This window comes from Ursus maritimus, unplaced genomic scaffold, assembly GCF_017311325.1.
Source record: "Ursus maritimus isolate PB19 unplaced genomic scaffold, ASM1731132v1 scaffold_3, whole genome shotgun sequence".
In the NCBI taxonomy this organism is placed as follows: Eukaryota; Metazoa; Chordata; class Mammalia; order Carnivora; family Ursidae; genus Ursus; species Ursus maritimus.
In genome coordinates this window covers 98,625,170-98,643,159 of record NW_024425563.1, presented here as the reverse complement: position 1 = coordinate 98,643,159, position 17,990 = coordinate 98,625,170, and the positions used below count along the sequence as shown (strand labels likewise).

Sequence of the window (17,990 nt, the reverse complement as noted above, 5' to 3'; positions counted from 1 at the left end):
ATGAATTGGGGGAAAAAAAAGAAGTAAAACTGAAATTATACACAAATGATACAATGATGTAATGATGTAATGGTGTATGGGGGAAAATCTGAAATAATCTACAAACTATTAGAATTGGTAAGTAAATTTACTAAGTTCACAGCACATAATGTCAATACACAAAAATGAATTGTTTTCCTATATACTAGCAACAAAGAAATAAAGAGCGACATTTTAAGTAGTATCAAAAAAATCAACCACCCCAGGGGTGGGAGGAGCCTGGCTGGCTCAGTTGGTAGAGCATGCAACTATCAATCTCAGGGTCATGAGTTCAAGCCCCATGTTGGGCATGGAGCCCACTTAAAAAAAAAAATCAACCATCTGGGGATAAATCTAACAAGACACATGCAAATCTCTACACAGAAGAGACTAAAGAGCACTAAGAAAAAGACCAAAGTTTAGGGGGAAATGCAGTAGTTTCTTGTTGTACACAGCAGTTATGCTCTATAAAGTCTGCAAACACTGCGTTAGTGAATACTGACCATTGCTCCTAAGGGGCATATAACGTTAGGTTCCTGCAAGCATCTGGTCACAACACTTTTGTCAACTGATCGATACAAAGCCTGGTTTATGTGTGTTTCTGTTTAAAGACAACTGATTTAATACATATTGTTGATTCATTAACATCGAACTCACATTCAATAGCACTATAACTTATGCCTAAACAAAGCTTCTCTAACACACATAATTTCTCCATAAGTCACATCAAAGCCTTCTGCACTTAGGAAAGTAGGCAACACCTCAGGACTACACTTGGGGCCAGTCTAAGCAGAAAAACCACCAAAAAAAAAAAAAAGCACAAAAATGTAAACAATGTGGTACTTGCTCATCAGACAACTCAAGTTTTTCACCATTCTGCTCATGTTTGCAGTGACCTTGAACGTGCCAAAGTATCTGTTTGGGGGCCACTAATACATTTCAGCAAGTAGGCTAATTCAGAAATATAGGTTTTGCCAATAAGGATGATGGGCAGTACCACTTTCAAGAATAGGGAGACTCAAACAGAAGTCAGTTCTCCTCAAATTAGTCTACATATTCAATGAAACCTCAGTTGACATCCCAGTGGACTTTTTTGTGAAAATCAATAAACTGATTCCAAAACTCACATGGGAATGCAAAAGGCTATAAATAACAAAGGCATTTTTTGAAGAAGAAAAATAAAGCCAGAGCACTTATACTACCAGCTAGCAGGACGTTTACAAAGCTGCATTAATTCAAATATTATGATAAAGAGGCAAAGATAGAAAACAGTACCAGTGGAACAAACAGAGTCCAGAAACTGATGGGCACGCATTTGGCTACTAATTTACAACAAATGTGTCATTGCAACACACCACCTCATATCAGCAAAGAAGATAAATAACTCAATTAAAAATGGGCAAAGTTTTGTCCAGATCCTTCACCAAAAAAAAAAAAAAGGTACCCAAATAACTAATAGCATATGCTGAGGGATACAACTTTATTGATTAGCAGGAAAATGAAAAATGAGACCATGAGATACTAAGGAGGGCACATGTTGTAATGAGCACTGGGTGTTACATGCAAATACCGAATCATTGAACACTACATCAAAAACTAATGGTGACTAACATAACACACAAAAAAAAAACAAAACGAATTTCACACACACACACACACACACACACACACACAATGTATGCATTGGAATGAATAAAAAAATTTTTAAACCAGGAAAATACCTAGTGTTGGAAGAATGTAGATGAACTGGACCACCCATTAATTGCTGATGAAAGTATAAATCAGAATAATCCTTTTGGAAAACAACTTAGCAGCATTACTATTGCTGGACCAGTGCAGCTCTATCACTCAGAAATTCCTGTGTTGCTTGTATATCCAGCCAGAATGCAGAAAGTCACACACTAACAGACATGTACAAGGATGCTTATAAAAGCTCTGTTCATTAAAGCCCCAAACTGGAAAAAACCCAAATGTTCATCAAAAATAGAACAGGAAAATACAGTCTGCGGAATTCATACAATGGACAAATAAAGCCAACACAACAACGTGGGTGAATATTACAAACATTTTATTGAGAGAATGACGACAAAGAGTTATGTACTTACTGTATGATCCCATTAATACTACTTTCTACAAGAGGCAAGATGATAGGTGACACGGTCAGAACAAAGGTAAACTTTGAGGGGAGAGGATGACGTGGAGGGGACAGAACACGGCTTTTGAGGCACTGGTAAGATTCTAGATCTTGGTGTGGGAAAGGACCACATATGTGTCAATATTCTGTGAATGAACAGCAAGCACTACACTTAGGATTTGCTAAACCCACTATACAATTTCTTCAATAGAATGTTTATTATGAGTTTTTGAGAGCACTTCTTTTCTGGCCCAGCATTTTCTTTTCAGGCAACCCAGCAATTCTAGTGAAAAGTAGAATATAAGGTGATCATAAGAACGTAAGCTTGCAGTCTCAATAACCTTTCTATTCTTCCCCAGAACCTCTGGGAAGCCATGAGAAGATGTGTTTGACAAAATGACAGAATAAATGAGGGTCTGGCAAGCTTATCTGTTAAGGACCAGACAGTAAATATCTTGGGCTTTGAGGCCATATTGCCTCTCACTCAACTCTACCGTTGCAGCCTGAAAGCAGCCACAGACAACATATAAGCACGCGGATATGGCTGTGCCCCAAACAAACTTTATTGACAAAAACAAGCAGGGGGCCATAGTTCTCTGACCCTTTGATTCAATCAAGAAAGAAGAGGGCAAGAGAGAAGAAATGGGAATATCAAGATAACAGCAAAGAGAAATCCCAACACAGAATGTGTGCAGTGAATGCACCCATTCAACCAATGTGTACGGGAGCCGGCCAGAGACAAACCAGGCCAGAAAATTAGTAACTCCAGGAAAACAAGACTGAAGGAAAAGAAAAGTAATTATCCTCCTTCCCTCTTTTTTTGCTGTCCATTTATTCAACAAATATTTATTGTGCACATGCTATTCTATGCACTGTGGATTCAGCAATGAGTATGGATGAAGAGGCCCCGGCTTACACCAATTGATATGCTGGGGGGCAGGGATGGCCAATGGAAAGGAAACATACAGACAGACAAGAGAAATTTCCACCATGTTAAGGATAGAAAGAGCTCCGTGCTCCTCCCACCCAGTAGCCTCATCCCTACTGCTCTGTTCCAAAGACCACAGCACTCTGGACACAGCTGTCCTCTCCCGGCCACTGCACTGAAGCTTCCTACGCTGGACCTGACAAGAGGACATGCTGTCCCCTCGGCTGCTTCTCCAGAGATGGAGAAAGAGCCTTCCCAAGTCCTCACAGTGGGACCCAGACTAAGTTGGGACTCTGAAGGAGCTTGCCAAAGGGCAACGGTGAAGACAGGGAAAGACAATCCAGTGTCTTGACCAGAAAGGCTCCATCGGGCTGCTGGCCACCATCCACTCAGCGGGAGCCAGCCCACCCACCACCACCACAGGGAATGGCAGGCTCCACTGTGCTGTGGAGTCAGGCCAATTCTAAATAGCCATATGTGGACACCGACAGAGAGCCCTGCTCAGGACGCACTCCTGCAGCCCAGGCAGCCCAGCCAGCTCCTCTTCACAGGCTTTTCTCCTCCATTGATGAAGAGGACATGGGACCCTCTGGTCCCACCAAGTTCCTCCTAGCCTGAAAACAAACAAACAGTAGCATAATATCAACTGTCTCTTCAGGAACTTTGTAATTAAGAACAGCTTAAATCTAGATTTTGAAAGGGGAAGGGGAAGGGGAGTATGGATTTAATGAAATATTTCACAAATTTGAGTCAGTTTTTCCAGATGCATTGTGGTGGGCATGTTGGTTTCCCCCACTACCCTGTCATCATTTCTCCCACCTCCTACAGCTCCAAAGTTCCCAGCCATGCCTGTGGGGCATCTTGGCCCCGCCCTCAACTCTAGGGTTGGCTCCACTGTTAGGTAACCCAGAGGAGTTAAGCAAGTCTTGGTAAGTCAAGTTCCACACACAGATAGTTATGATGCCTTGTATTTCAGAACATTTTATGTGTGTTCAACCAGACAACTCCCTGCAATGGGTTGGGAACTCTATTACTATTTTATCCATAACAAAGTTTAAACTAAGCCCAGATTGGTTAAGAAACTTGGCTAATATCAAACACGTAGTGGCATCAGTTAAAATAAAAGATCTTCTATATTCTTTTTTTTTTTTTTTTAAAGATTTTATTTATTTATTTGACAGAGAGAGAGAGATAGCCAGCGAGAGAGGGAACACAAGCAGGGGGAGTGGGAGAGGAAGAAGCAGGCTCATAGCGGAGGAGCCTGATGTGGGGCTCGATCCCAGAACGCCGGGATCACGCCCTGAGCCGAAGGCAGACGCTTAACCGCTGTGCCACCCAGGCGCCCCAGATCTTCTATATTCTTGATCTTGGTCTATTCCCACCTCTTTAATGTGAGTAGCATGAGATAGGCACCATGTTTATCTAATGCAGCTTCTTATCCTCAATGTCTTGTATGTTGCTTAAAGCATAGATGGCGCTCAGTGAGTATTTCCAGAAGGGAAGGGAAGGAACAGAAGGAACAAAGGAAGGAAAGAGGGAGGGAGAGATGGAAGGAGGGAGGGAGGGAAGGCAGTTTAAAAGTTGACATCTGTTTACAGGGTGAATAGTGAATCCATGGTGATTTATCCTTTAAAAATGTCTTCTCTCCAAATAGATGAAAAGATAAAGAAGATGTGGTGTATATATATATATATATATATATAGGTGAAATAAGTCAGAGAAGGACAAATACTGTATGATTTCACTCATATGTGGAATTTAAGAAACAAAAGAAGCCAACAACAAAAAAAGGAGACAAATCAAAAAAACAGACTCTTAACTATTGAAAATACACTGCTGGTTCCCAGAGGGGTGGCTGGTGGTTGCATGGGGTAAATAGGAGATGAGGACTAAGGACTGCATTTGTCGTGATGAGCACAGGGTGCTGTATGAGAGTGTTGAATCACTGTACTGTATACTGAGACTAATAAACACTGTATGTTAACTACACTGGAATCAAAGTTTAAAACTTAATAAAAATGTCTTCTTTCCATTTTCTCTCCTCCCTCCTTGTCCTTTGACAGGTGAGCTTTATCAAGCTTAAAATCTGGCAACATTGTCAATCCAATGCTACCTTGTCTTTTCCATCATCATCTCCCTCACTAACACCCAGAGAATCATCGGTTTTGAAGGAGCTTGAAGTGTTTTATCCAAAGAAAATATCTGGATGCAATTAGAATGCCTGCCATTTGAATCTCATTGGTTATGGTAATTGCTTAAAAGATTTGTTTTATTTATTTATTTGAGAGAGAGAGAGAGGGGAGGGGAGGGGCATAGGGAGAGGGAGAGAGAGGATCTCAAGCAGACTGCACTGAGCACACAGTGCCACTCAGAGCTCGATCTCACCACCCTGAGATCCTGACCTCAGCTGAGGCCAAGAGTCAGACACTTAACTGACTGAGCCACACAGGTGCCCCTATATTATTTTTAAGCATTTTTAAACTATGTATCATCTTGACCTCTCCTACTATGCACCCCATTACTGTAATTGCCCACCCAAGCCTCCTGTCTTCCTGGGGTTGCCTGCTGCATTGCATGGTGAGCCAGGGTTTTGATACCCTTTGTTGGTAAGATCTTTATGTTGCTGTTTATTTAGCTACCCAGTTGTTCTATTTTTTTTTTTTTTTAGAGAGAGAGCGTGCACGCATGAGCATGGGTGGAGGGTGGAGGGGCAGAGGGAGAGAGAGAGAGAGAATCTCAAGCAGGCTCCATGCTCAGTGCAAAGCCCAACTTGGGGCTCAATCTCACGACCCTGAGATCATGACCTGAGCTGAAACCAAGAGTCAGATGCTTAAACGACTGAACCCCCAGGTTCTCCTAGTTGCTCTATTTTGACCCATGGAAACTCAGGGATCTTTTTATAAAATGAACGGCACCTGAAGGAACCTGGTGTCTTGGACACCACGTCCAAGAATGGTGGAAAGTACAGGTCTGCTCATGCTTCTGGACAGGCTTCTCCTGGATCGAGCTGTGTGATTTTTCAGAGAGCATTTTCAGGTCCTTCCACCTTTTACCACAAAATTTTATTTCTTCTTATTTGCTTCTTTTCATTGTTTTGTCCTACATACTCTCCAATATGAAAACTTCGGGATTTCTCAACTCCTTTCTCCTACTTGAGGAAAATGACCCTGGGTTGACAGAGCGGGGTGATCACTAGCTTTGAATAGCCCCCCCCCCCAGCGCCCCTGGGACACATCTATTCTGTAATCAGTTTTGGCCTGCAAAGGTGGGTCTGTATACACTCTAACAATCTACACGTACATCTATTCATCTATGATGTGAGTAAACATACAGGGAACCATGAAATGAAATCATGGCGGAGTGTAACTTCCTTGTGAGGCTGATCTCCAGCAATGTACCTTATATATTTCATATTATTGACATCATAAATGAACTGAAATGGGATTTAATGATCAAAAGTGAGATGATTAAAAACTCTTACGGTTCAACTCTATTATACTGATATTAATATATAATGGGAAATGAGACATGCTTTGTTTTATGAAACGGTAAGCTGAGTCCTGAATAGATAAAGTCTGAAGGTAGAATGAAGGGTGAAGCTCAGACAGAATGGAGAAAAGACCAATGACCTTGTTAAAAATAGCAAGGAGAAAGGAAATTTATGAAGAAAAGAGAGAACCACTTGCAATTGGCATGAAAATGATTTGGAGTCACAGCGAATGTGTTTCTTCTCCCGTGATGCCTGCAATTCCCTCTAGCTGACTTGTGTTAGCTTAGATTTGACTCTCACTTCTGGAGAAAAAGGCAGCAACAATGCTGACCCTCCCCTGTGCCTTTGACGTCGAGTGCTGTGAGCATCCAGGAGACAAGCTAAGTGCGGGAATGCTTGGGAAGCTAGCAGAACTGCCGAGTGCTGGAGGACTCGGATGCTGTCAGACAGGTGCCGCTCACCTCCACTGCACACAGGGCTCACCACGTACTGTCACCACCCACCACAATCAAGGTTTCTGGGGTCTGAGGGGGGATTCAGGCCCAGATATTTAGAAACTTCTCCTTGGGCAATTTGTATGTGCAGCCTGAGTTAAACACTTGTCAAGTGCACAGACTGGATTAGCTGGTTTGACTGTCCATGGGACCTTGAGTCAGTTACAGACCCACCACCTGCTGCTTTGGTTTTTTCAACTGTGAAATGGGTTAATATTTGCACTTACCTGACTACATGATTGTAACAATAAATGGCATAATTGGGTGAAGTGCTTGAAGACACTGTTACCTGCAACTGTTACTGTTGACAACACTGCGGGCTTAGGGCACCTGCACGGGTGGGTGGAAGGTAAACTCGTCTCAGGCGGTGACAGCAAACAAATGTGGTGATACTTTGTCTCCTGAGTGAACGTGGCACAGCCAGTCCTAAGAGCTGACGGCTGGAAGGGGTCACTGGCTTGTGCAGGTGTGGACAACACAGGGAGTGTCCCCAGAAGGATCTGTGCAGACTAACACAGGCTCTTTGCATGCCCCACAAGGTTCCAGGAGAGTCAACCCAAATGTCATTGGAGCCCCCGGAACAGGCCCTGCTCAGGCCATGTCTCAAGGGCTTCTTTCAACTCCAAGTAAAAGAAGTCAAAATAGACTGTTGAAAAATGCCTGACCCATGCTTCACTAATGACGACCTGACACCAGCTGTTGGATGTTTGCCCTCCTGCACTAAGCTATCAAGCCGGGCAGAGGGGAGTGCAGGCTTGGGTCTGGCGGCACATCCTTCTGGTGTCACCCAGGTCCTATGTGGTCCTTGCATTGATGTCGGAGACCCACGAGGGCCACTGCCCTTCCATGTTGGTGCTGAGGTCAGTCAGTCTGGGCTACAGCACCAGGTTCCACTGAGCGTCCATAAGTCTCCTGTTCCTCCAGCTGTCCCAGATCGTCATTGCCCCACAACATGTCCATGCAGATGCAGCACTAGACTTCTCACTGGCCAGGGGGAACTGCCCTTAGCGGACTCTGCAAAAATGCTCCCCAAATGTCTCTTCCACGCAAGAAAGGGTCCTGGAGCTGCGTGGTAGCAGAAGAGAAGGTCCTTTTTGCTCAGTTGTTCTGGAAACACCTTATCACTCAGCAGTCTTGAGGCTCAGGGATTTCCTTTTTCGGCCACTGTCGGGCGAAAGGACACCCAGGGAGAAAGTTCCCTTTCAGGGGTCTTTGACTATGTCCTGAATTAGCCAAGCCCGAGGCCCTGCTGGCTCCACACCTCCTGTCATATAAAATAATAGAGTCCTTATTGTTTAAACACACTGAGCTGAGGTTTTCTGTTACACAAGCTGAAATAATCTTACTTTATTTGGGACAGAACAAAAATAAACTACAAACATCACATTCTTCATCTAAGAAATGCACAGGGAGCCATTTCTGTGTAACCTTTCCACTGACACAAGGATTTCAGCACCAATAGAGGCAACATCTTTCCCTCCTACCGGGAAGGGAAAGACTAAGTGAACTCGAAGCAGAAATTAATGGCCCTGGTGCCTTGGGCAAGAGGCTTTAGAAACCAAGCTTGAGAGAGATAAATAAAAATTAGGGCAAGAAGACACGCTTCTCGGATCATCTTCCTTTTTCTTAGCAACGGAAAATGGCTGAGATGGTTTCATGAGATGCTGAGAACATATCTTTTGCCGCAGAATCATCACTGACAGGACTGGGACAAGACGCTACTGCTCACTGAGAACAGTAATGAACAGACACCGCAGTCTGGCTGGGCCTGCCACGCACGGTACCCTCATCATCTCCCCTGGCCCTTGCAACAAGCACGTGAAGTGGGTCCTGTGCTTTCCTTCATTTTACCGTTAAGAAAACTAAGTCTTGTTCAGTCACTTGGCTAAGGATGTGCGGCGGTGGGTGGAGTTGCCGAACAGCGTGCTACCTGGGAAATTGAGAACTACCCACAGAGTCAGCAATGCTGAGAGCATTAGCAAGTTCTTGAGGCCATTCTGACATCAAATATTCAAGCCTAGGCCTCCAGGGGAGACCCAAGAAGCAGGATTCAAAAATTCTGATTCATAACGCCAGCAAAATACGAACATTTTGAAGGAAGATTGTACACATAGGTAAGAATGTCTCCTACCAGGCATATTACCTGCATCAGAGCAAAACTAGAGGCAAATACCTCATTGAAATTCCTGGGCGGGGGTTGGCAGCATTGCTGGCAAGGAAGCAATGGTGATGAGGTGATTTTACGGAATTGTTTGTTACTTGCTTAAGATGGGAAATAACATTTGTCATCCTTTTTAGCATCCTGTCTTTTTAGTGAACTTAATTCACATTTATGGGCTCTCTAACTTTTTTCTCTGGCTTTTAAGAACATCTGTGACAAATCCCCCCCCCCATTAGGTTTGCACTAACTTGCCTTTGCTGTTGGGGACCCACTATTGTGCATAAAAGAAAAGCAAAATAAGCAGAAGCCACATCTCAGAAATGGGATAGAGTGATATGGCCGCAGGAATCATGGATTAAACCAGCAGGAGACCTGGCGGAGTGATTTTGATGAGAATGCCTATTGCAGGTGAACTGAAGGTCAAGAAACCAAAGGAATTGTCTGAAACCGCTGAGAACTTTACTTGCCAAGAGAATTACATAAAATCCTAGACACAATGCTTCATTGCGTAGGTCTCAATTCAGACAGCGTTTTGGTGTGTGGCCTGCTCTTATCTGGGGATGCCACACTCCTGATCAGAGATGAGGCCGTGAATGCTTCCCTTGGCCTTTATCTCTGAAAACAAAGAGATAGATACTTTTAAATGTCAAGGATAGGGGACCTGTGATGTGATTCAGTATAGTCTTATTTCAAAATAAATCACATGGCCTGAACATGAACTTTATGTTTGTTAATTTCTAGTTCACTTTGTCAAAGGGGCAAAACGGAGCAAATATAACCGGGAAAGTGTACTTGCCTGTTTTTCCTCACATCACATTTTCCAGTGATTCAGTTCAATTCCCATGATATTGTGTCTTTGAGATTGTCCCCCGCGAAGCACAGAATAAACACAGCTCCAAAGTCAAGCAAAGAATGCCAATGGAGAAACCTGCCTTCCCGGTCTTAAAGGCAGAGGAATCCAAATAGTGGAACATTACCTTTTAATTAGATTCAGACTTATTTATTTATCAGACAAGCTGCTGTGAATGTCAATTTCTAAGTTCTAAAGCTTCAATAATAGGAAGAATTTTATTAAAATAACAGGTAACATTTTTGTAGTCCTTCATCGTTTTCAAAGGTCATTTTAACATTTGCGATTTGACCCTCAAGCTAACACCATTAGATAGCTTGCATAATTACTATGATCCTCATGTTACGGAGGAAGAACCTGAGGGTCAGAAACAGAGCAATTTTTCAAATTCAAATTTTTCAAATTATTTTTCAAATAAATGGCATCGCTAAGCATAGATTCCATATCTCTACTTTGGTGCATCTTCTCCTTTAAAGGGCAAAGGATGGAAAATGTTATCACAAATTCTAAAGTCAGGGGCGCCTGGGTGGCACAGCGGTTAAAGCGTCTGCCTTCGGCTCAGGGCATGATCCCAGCGTTATGGGATCAAGCCCCACATCAGGCTCCTCTGCTATGAGCCTGCTTCTTCCTCTCCCACTCCCCCTGCTTGTGTTCCCTCTCTCGCTGGCTGTCTCTATCTCTGTTGAATAAATAAATAAAATCTTAAAAAAAAATTCTAAAGTCAAAGATGAACTAACTGATGCTTATAAATATATTCAGGATACTTGGGTGGGGGATGATTTCAGTGTTGTTTAAAACAAGGAGGGGCGCCTGGGTGGCTCAATCAGTGAAGTGTCTGCCTTTAGCTCAGGTCATGATCCCAGGCGTCCTGGAATCAGAATCCCTGCTCAGCAGGGAGCCTGCTTCTTCCTCTCCCTCTGCTCCTCTCTCTGCTTGTTCTCTCTCTCTCTGACAAATAAAAAAACAAAATATTAAAAAAAAAAGGAAAATGAAGGATGGAGTAGTTGAAGGTGTTAATAATGACAGAGAAAAAAGCTTCTGCCTCTCTTCCGCATTCCCCTTCTCAGGTAAGGACTCCAAGCTTCACACTGGATAGAAATAAAATGGGTAAGAGGAAATCTAAAGGAAGCTAGGCAATAAAAAAGAGAAAGTGGCAAGTCATGGGGTCAGGGATTGATAGGGCAGGTCCCAAAGATCCATGAGCCTGTTGGAACCGGGGATACAAGGCGATGTGCGGTATGTGAACAGTTTGGGGATGCACATTTTCAAACCCACCCCTCCTCCCCACACACACAAAGGAAAGTAGAAGGAGCTCTCAAACACTGGTTGGTGACTTTAAAGTACATCCTATCAAGATGGCAAAGTTAATTACATATGATGGTTTATGTACTCACTACAACAGGAATCCCCTGAAGATAGGGATTATGCTGTCTTCCCGGCAGCAACCACAATGACTTACACATCACAGGCACTCGGAAATGTTTGTGACCACACTTGGGCATAGCAAGAAACGTGGCCGCCATTAGCTGCCCATAGAGGTTCACGCAGAAAGAGCAGGGAGCCCACGTGACTTTTTGGATGTCATCCCTCGGCTGGTAGATAAGTGTGTGTATCTGCATTGCAATAAGATGTTGGGACAAGGGCCTCATATCTCTGTAGACAAGACTGGGGAGGACGGCTGGGAAGATGGCCCAGTTATGCGGATTAGTAACTGCTTGAATATGCACTCAGAGGCTGAAAAATCGATGAATGTAAACATGATATGATGTCTCCAGAGGCCTGTGTTCAGCCCCACTTGTTTTTGTAACATTTTTTCCTGTACACTGATGAGAACATCGTAGGTGATTTCTGCCATAGATAGCGCAGTAAATCCTGTTTCAAGTTTAATAACATTTGTAATGTGACTATGTCACCTTGCTTAATTTAACTCCAGAACACTTTTTAAAACATGTTCTGTTTTCAATATAACATTGTTAACCACTGAATGGTCATGTCATGATTAAATTCAATACCATTTTTTCCCCATTTTTTTAAAAGTAGACTCCACACCCAGCACAGAGCCCAGTGTGGGGCTTGAACTCACAACCATGAGATCAAGACCTGAGCTGTAATCAAGAGTCAGACGCTCAACCAGCTGAGCCACCCAGGGGCCCCTCCGTTTTTTAATTGGGTTAAATATATGTGACATGTAATTTACCATTTTAACTGTTGGTAAGTGTACAGCTCTGTGGCATTAAGTGCATTCACACTGTTGTACATCCATCACCAGCATCCGCACCCACATCCAGAACTTTTTTCATTTTCCCAGCCTGGAAGTCCACACCCATTAAACACCATCTTCCCTTTCCCTCCCTCTCCTTAACCCTAGCAATTGCCATGGTGCAATAAACTTAAATAGTGAATGTACCATTTCTGAATGATAAATAATGTATAGAAAGAGACAGATTAAAAAACATAGCAATAAACATCTCTACAGAAGAGAAGTGGAACAGTAATGCAGGACAGAGCATGCAGCCTATTGGTCAGATAGGCCATATAGACTGAAAATGTGGTGCCTATGAAGTAATAAAGAAGAAAAGTCCTGCACTGGAAATAGCCTCAGTACAGGAACCCACAGCCTAGGATGGCAAACTGAGGTCCTGGAGGGCAGCACAACACAGACACCACATCAGAACCCGAAACAAACCGACTGGAATGTGTTAGCCACAATATCATGGACATGCGGCTCCAAAGCTTTGAAGACCTGGTTTTTACCAGGGACACATGAGTGACAGATAAAAGCAACCATGAAATCTTGGAAAAGGATGTAAACATGAAAGAAGAGAGAGAAAAGAAGGAAAAAATATCTCCTACTCAAAATGAGCTTCTAAACCAAATTTCCAAAATAAGTAATGTATTGCTAATAATAAAGGCCAACAACAACAAAATAAAACAGGAATTCACCTCATACAACATTAATTTTTAAGTGGTGTAATAAAGAATTTGTTGTGGGTACGCACATGATGCTCCTAGAGTTAAGGAAGTGCAAACATCAAATGAACACAAATCATGAAATAAAGACAGAGAGAGGGTCCACTTCCTGTCATAGCTGAGGACGACCCCATTACCATAGCCGAGACCAATCCCAATACCATAGCTGAGGACAACCCCATTACCATAGCTGAGGACGATCCTATTACCATAGCCGAGACCAATCCCAATACCATAGCTGAGGACGATCCTATTACCATAGCCGAGACCAATCCCAATACCATAGCTGAGGACAACCCCATTACCATAGCTGAGGACGATCCTATTACCATAGCCGAGACCAATCCCAATACCATAGCTGAGGACAATCCCATTACCATAGCTGAGGACGACCCCATTACCATAGCTGAGGACGACCCCATTACCATAGCCGAGAATAATTACATTACCATAGCCGAGGACGATCCCATTACCATAGCCGAGGACGATCCTATTACCATAGCCGAGACCAATCCCCAATACCATAGCTGAGGACAATCCCATTACCATAGCCGAGGACAATCCCAATACCATAGCCAAGGACAATCCCATTACCATAGCCGAGGACGATCCCAATACCATAGCCGAGGACGATCCCATTACCATAGCCGAGGACGATCCCAATACCATAGCCGAGGACGATCCCAATACCATAGCCGAGGACGATCCCATTACCATAGCTGAGGACTATCCCATTACCATAGCTGAGAACAATCCCAATACCATAGCTGAGGACAATCCCATTACTATAGCTGAGACCAATCCCAATAACATAGCTGAGGACAATCCCATTACCATAGCTGAAGACAATCCCATGGAACCAATCTTTGCACAGATCACAATTGTCAACTCAGAGACGGAGATGGAACAGAAACCTCAGGTTCTGATGGGGAGCCTGTGCTCACGAGGGAAAGCTGCACAGAGTGTCCCCTGTTTTCACCACTAGTAGTTTGTGGGGAGGTGCAGTTGGGATGGCATAGGGCAGTAGAGGTACTGGTCCAGTGACCCAGAGGACCTAATGTGGACACTCTGGCCGATGGAGGTGGGAGATGGGCAGAGGACTCCTGGAAGGAAAACGGTTGGAAAGGGGATGTCCAACTTCTCCCCGCACACAGCTCTTGGCTACCATACAAGAAGCAGAGTGCAGCCAAGTTGACTGTTGCTACAACAACAGCAAGAACACTTATCAGGGAAAATCTGCATTTCTGAGTCCCCACAACTTAAATTCAGAATATCTAGGATAAAAACCAAAATTGCCTGACAAAGAATTGGGACTATAGGATGCATTCGTTAAAAAGAAAAAAGAAAAAAAAAGACAATCGGTAGACACCAGCTGGGTGAGATCCAACCAGACAGACTTTCCCACAGATGACAATTACATACTCGTGATAGAATACAAGGATCTACCTGAGCCCCGCGCAAGACTGCCAACCATCTGAACATGCGTGATGTTTGTAGAATACCATATCTAGCAGCAAAACACACATTATCCAAGTGCACAAGGTATACTCAACAGAGCAAACCACTGAACCATAAAATAAGACCAAATTTATAAAGATTGAAATCTTACAGGGTATATTTTCTTACTATCACAGATTTAAAAACCAATGATTATAAGATATAGAAAATCCCAATTATTTGGAAGTTAAGCAACATATTCCTAAATAATCCATGAGTGAAAATAGAAGCCTTAGAAAGTATTTTGGATTAAATAATGAAAAACACCACATGAAGTTTGTGTGACACACAGCTTAGAGAAAAAGTTTGCTTATATTGGAAGATCTAAAATCAATTACTTAAATTTCCATCTTAAGAAATTAGAAAAAGAAGATAAATTAAAGCCAAAATAAGTAGAGATAAGGAAGTAATAAAAACAAGAGCATGAATCAATTAATAATAGAAACAAGAGCCGGTATCAATGAAACATAGATAGTGTTAGAGAAAAAAAATCATTCCTTTGGAAATTTAAGAAGTCCTAAAGAAATGGAGAGACCAAATTCATGAATTGTAAAACTCAGAATGGTCAGGATGTCAATTCTTCCCAAATTGACCCATAGATTTAATGCAATCTCAATCAAAATTCTAGAAAGTTTTTCTGAAGAAATTGACAAGTTGATTTTAAAGTTTGTATAAGAATTCAAAGCACTTAGAACAGCCAAACAATTTTCCATTTTATTTTCCTGCTTTTAACAAACATTATTTTTTAGAGTAGTTTTAGGTTCATGGTAAATCTGAGCAGGAAGTACAGAGAGTTTTTACACAATATAATTCTCCCCCCAACACAATTCCCCCACTAACAATGTCCCCCACCAGAGTGTTGCATTTGTTACAATTGACAAACCTACACTGATACATCGTTATCACCCATGGTCCATAGTTTACATTAGGGTTCACTCCTGGTGTTGTATTCTCTATGAGTCTGGACAGGTGTGTGATGACATGTGTCCATCATTATGGTAACACACAGAGTAGGTTCACTGCCCTAAAAATCCTCTGTGTTTCTCCTATTCATCCCTCCCCCACAACTCTTGGTAACCCCTGATCCTTTTACTTTCTCCATAGTTTTGTCTTTTCTGGAATATCATATAGCTGGAATCATACACAGTACATAGCCTTTCCTGATTGACTCCTTTTATTTAGTAATATGCATTTAAGATTCCAAACTATCTTTTCATGAATTACATCACTCATTTATTTTTTGCACTAACACTCCATTTATTGTCCATCTATTGTCTGGATGTATCACGGTTTTATTATTCATTCACCTACTGAGAGATATCTTGGTTGCTTCCAAGTTTTGGCAGTTATGAGTAAAACTGCTATAAGCATTTGTGTGCAGATTTTTGTGTAGAACATATGTTTTAGCTTTTTTGGGTAAATACAGAAAAGCATGACTGCCAGATCATATGGTATGAATATGAATAGTTTTATTAAAAACTGCTGCACCATTTTGCATTCCCACCAGCAGTGAGTGAAAGTTCCTATTGCTCCAGATCCCCGCCAGCATTTGGTGTCATCCGTGTTCCAGATTTTGGCCATTGTAACAGATGTGTCCTAGAAGCTCATTGTTGTTTTAATCTGTAATTCCCCTAATGACATATGATATGACTCACCTTTTCATATGCCTCTTAACTTTTAAAAAGAAGAAAAAAATGGAGGAGTCATACTATTTAATTTCAAGCTTAATACAGAATTCAAGGCAGTGTGGAATCAATGTATTGACATACATCTAGATCAGAGGGACAAAATAGTGTCTGGAAATCCAGTCTCACTTATATGGCCAACTGATTTGTGACCAAAAAGAATATTCTTTTTCAAAAAAATATTTTATTTATTTATTTGACACAGAGAGAGAAAGCACGAGAAGGGGGAGTGGCAGGCAGAGGCAGTGGGAGAAGCAGGCTCCCCACTGAGGAAGGAGCCTGATGTGGGACTTGATCCCAGGACCCTGGTATCATGACCTGAGGCTAAGACAGATGCTTAACCAACTGGACCTTATACCACATTAAAAATAAATGCAATATTTATCATAGACCTAAATGCAACAGATAAATGCTAAAGCTTCAAGAAGAATGTATGGGAGAAAAATCATTGTGACTTTGTATTATTAGGCAGTGCTTATTTAAGGAGAACACAAAAGTCAAGCTATGGAAAAGAATATTAATAAAATCAACTTCATCAAAGTTACATAATTTGCTTTTAAGAAAAAAAGATTTTATTTTTTTTGAGTAATCTCTACACTCAACATGGAGCTTGAACTTAACAACCCCAAGATCAAGAGATCCATGCTCCACCGACTGAGATAGCCAGATGCCTTCACAATTTGCTTTTTATTTTTAAATTTCTTTTTAAAGATTTACTTATTTATTTATTTTAGAGAGACAGATGAGAGAAAGAGATCATGAACAAGGAGAGGGACAGAGGGAGAGGGAAAGAGCGAATCCTCAAGCAGACTCCACACCCAGCATAGAGCTCAATGTGGGGCTTGATCTCACAATCTGAGATTGTGATCTGAGCTGAAATCAAGAGTTGGACACTCAACCAATTGAGCCACCCAGGTGCTCCCATAATTTGCTTTTTAAAAGACAGCTAAGAAAATGAAAAGACAAGTTACAGAGTGGGGGGAAAACATTTGAAAAGCATATATCTGACAAAAGATTTTTATCCAGGATATATATGACCAATAAATAAATTAAGATTTGTTCAACATCATTAAGTGCCAGGAAATACATAAATTAAAACTGTGAGGAGACACACATGCACTGGAGTGGCTAAAATTTGGAAGGCTGACAATATCAAATGTTGACAAGGATGTGGGGCAAATAGAAATCTCATACATCATGTTTAGAATGTAAAAGGAGGCAGCAACATTGGGAAACAGTTTAGGGGTTTTCTAAAGTGAAATATACACTTACCACATGATCCAACAAAGCTACTCCTAGGTATTTACCCAAGAGAAATGAAAATATGTTCACACAAGGACATAAGTGAATATTCATACCAGTACTATTTATAATAGTCCCAAACTGGGATCATCCCAAGAGCCTATTCAATAAATGAAAGAAGGAAGGAAGGAAGGAAGGAAGGAAGGAAGGAAGGAAGGAAGGAAGGAAGAAGTTATATCCATACTCTAAAATATCACTAAGCATTACTAAGGAACAAATCATTGATACATGCAGCAAAATGGATGCATCATAAAAATGTTACCCTAAGTGAAGGAACTTAAAAGCAGAAGACTATGTAATGCACGATTCCTTCTCTGAAGTTCTAGAAAAGGCAACATTACTAACAGAAAGCAGAGTAATTGTTGCCTGAGGCTGAGTCCGGGATGGATTGGCTACAAAGGGGCATCAGGGAATTTGGGGTGGAGGGGTTATTAGCAAGGCTTCATGTCTTGCATGTGGTG

General features: G+C 42.0%; 1 non-coding gene across 1 annotated transcript; it reads left to right on the top strand.

Moving 5' to 3' along the window:
* Positions 1-256: 256 nt before the first annotated feature.
* On the top strand, positions 257-329 carry TRNAD-AUC. Its single transcript has one exon. It is a non-coding gene; the product is annotated as a tRNA-Asp (tRNA).
* The last annotated feature ends 17,661 nt before the right edge of the window (positions 330-17,990 follow it).